Genomic DNA, 3,294 nt, shown 5'->3' with positions numbered 1-3,294 from the left:
TTCATTTCACTGCATCTTTTACTCTGTTTCTGTACATGGGACAAATAAAGTACTTGAACTTGAACTTATTTAACTCTTGAACCAAGCAGGGCCTATAAGTTAATCTGTTGCCATCTTACAATGCTGCGATTGCAAACATTCCCAAATCCTCTGTAAATAGTGCACATGGCCAGTGAAACTCTAGTTAATGGTCATGCCCATATTTGTATATGAAAACCGGTCATTGATTTTGGTCGCTATGCCACTGTATTGTTTATAAGCGTGGGGACACCTGCAGTCAGTTTAGACTGAACAGGTCACTTAGATGAGTGATGAAATGTATCTGTCAGTAAACGTTGTATCCAGATGAACTGATTCAATGTTCTTTTGATTTTCTTACCTGGATTATTGAGCATGCATAAAGACAGGTGCTAGATAGGGTTAGAGTGCTGGTTAGGGTTAGAGTGCTGACTAAAGTTTGGGTGCTAGATAGGGTTAGGGTGCTAGATGGGGTTAGGGTGCTGAATAAAGTTAGGGTGCTAGATAGGGTTAGGCTGCTAGATAGGGTTAGGGTGCTGGATAGGGTTAGGGTGCTAGATGGGGTTAGGGTGCTGAATAAAGTTAGGGTGCTAGATAGGGTTGGGGTGCTGGATAGGGTTAGGGTGCTAGATAGGGTTGGGGTGCTGAATAAAGTAGGATGCTAGATAGGGTTAGGGTGCTGGATAGGGTTAGGGTGCTAGATAGGGTTAGGGTGCTGAATAAAGTTAGGGTGCTAGATAGGGTTAGGGTGCTGGATAGGGTTAGGGTGCTAGATGGAGTTAGGTCTGTGGTACAGGATAAGATAGCTCAAAGTCAGCTAGGGGGGGTAGGAAATGTAAAAAAAATGGTACAATCCATAGCTACTAGTAAATGTTGCCTTTTCGCACAAGGATAAAAGACCTAGTGGCACAAGGTAATATTTAAACTTTTTCTGAGAGATTTGCAAAATATCTTCTTTTTTTTAATTTCGAAATGTTGACTCGATATGTGTGCGATACCAATCCCTCACGTGGTAATGAACTTTCTAAAAATAACCTTATCAAGTGTGGGAAGCTACGACTACATTTCCACATATTTAAGTTGGTTATAATGTTTTCCAAAAGAAAAACTTATTTTGCTTAAGAAATTGTGTAAAGTATTGAACCGGCTAGCAGTAACACGTTTCTTCATGCATGCTCATCCACTGGATCTTACACTCACACCCAAATGCACACTTACCAGATGCAAAAAACAAAACAAAAAAACAAAAAAATGGCTCACGGGACTACATTGATTTGCCCCCTGACACATGAGAAGTTGGGCAACAAAAGCACAGAAAGACATTTAATTTCAAAATTAGTAAACCAGTTCGTTACAAGCTGAACATGATATTCAACAGGCCAGCGAAGGACATAGTGTATATAGTGTAAACCAGATCCTCATGAGCTGCTAACATCCAAAAGCCAAGTTTAACAAGTCCGACAACACATTTGTCAAAGAAGATCAACAAATCTTCAGTAAAACATGCCTGCATGTTAAATCCAGGTACAGAAATTAAAACTACAAATCTCTCATATTTGCCAACAAAATATTCTAAGAGTTTTTCCTCGACTTGGCCTATGGATTAGTAACTGATAGGCATTTTGGACTGGAAAACAATTAAAGGGCACACGTGAACACAGAATAATCAGATGTCTTGTGATACGGATGAGAATCAGAAGTTGGAGAAACAACGATTGACTGAACAAATGAGTAAAGTGGACGAATGATTAACACATATTCCTTCATTGAAATTAATAAATATGGTCTTCACTTGACATAAATGCTGAGTACGTAGGCCACTTGACTGGTAATACAGTAGTTCAAACATTGCTTGAGTGCACTTTCGTAACCACAGATTAAAAGTGAAAAACACGGCGTAAAGGTGATGTGTTGTGATATTATATGAGTTGCAGACCAGATGGACGGTGGCCTCTAGCGGGGGACAGACCGCCCAGATAACCGGTGGACTCAGCAGCTTGTGTGTCTATCACAGCAGCACAGGACATCACAACGTGAGTGTTGCCGTCTTGATGTTCAAGTCAGTGTTCATAGGCTGGACAGGACGGCTGAGTCATTTCCAGAAGAACGAGGCTAAATCCTGCTTATTTACTGCAAGACCTGAAGTCAAGACCTGAAGTCAAGACCTGAAGTCAAGACCCGAAGTCAAGGCTAAATCCTGCTTATTTACTGCAAGACCCAAAGTCAAGGCTAAGATCTACCACCTTCTTAAGCAAACCAAACAGTAGGCAAACAGAAAACAATACCCACTTTTCTAATTTCCCCCGAGCCCACAAAATAAATTATAATGATAGCAACAATGATTACACCATTAAACAAAAACAAAAAAAAACAACTTTAGGATTATGTACAAACTGTACGTTAATACAATTGTCTTCCTTTCTCCTACAAATGAACAAACGACAGATTATTTTGGCAAGATGTCCTATGTTATATAAAGACACATCATCAGCAAAGATATGAATGCAGACAACTCCTATGCTAGAAAATATATTGCTTCCTCGATATTTAAGATGACGTCTACCTTGAGACACAAACAACACAAACAGAGGAGATTTGCCTTTCTGGTAGAAAAGTGTGAGCAGTCTTGTTGCAGTGTGCTAGTCACGTTTCCGTCTCACAATGTTTTCTTGGTCCGTCCTTAAGTCGTAGCCTACGTCTCCGTTTCCATCCCAGGGCCTGTTTACCTTGTAAACATTTTATTTTACATGCAAGTATTGGACTCCTGTGGTTCTCTCGACACACAGAAAAAAGAGCCAGTCCCACGGCCGCTCCGGTTGCTCTTTAGTAAAGCCCGAAGACAACACAACCCCTAAATCAAAGACAATGACACGTCCCCTCTCGTCTTCTCAGAAAACCAAGTTCTGAGTTTACAAGACATGGTAAGACACAGAGTCCTCAGCAGGACAGTACTGGAGATTTAAGATGGATAAACCAGAAGGCTTTGAGAAAATCTTGACTTGACTGTCCAAACTAAACAAAGATGGAATAACCTCTCCAAGTCGAAAGCACACTCGAACTTCAAAAACAAACACACGGAGAAACTTTTGCTTTGTTGGCAAACAAATTCAGCCTCAATGGAAGAAAAAACAAATCCACTCTGGATGGCTGTCAACCTCAGCAGATGTAAGGGAACATCAACAAACACAAGTTTCTTTCTCTCATGGGACGATTATGACATACGGTTTTGTTTTCAATTCCAAACACTGTATGCATCAAGTATACAAAGCTGTTAAG

Source organism: Lampris incognitus, chromosome 12, assembly GCF_029633865.1.
Source record: "Lampris incognitus isolate fLamInc1 chromosome 12, fLamInc1.hap2, whole genome shotgun sequence".
Classification (NCBI taxonomy): Eukaryota; Metazoa; Chordata; class Actinopteri; order Lampriformes; family Lampridae; genus Lampris; species Lampris incognitus.
Note: the sequence above shows the minus strand (reverse complement) of the source record.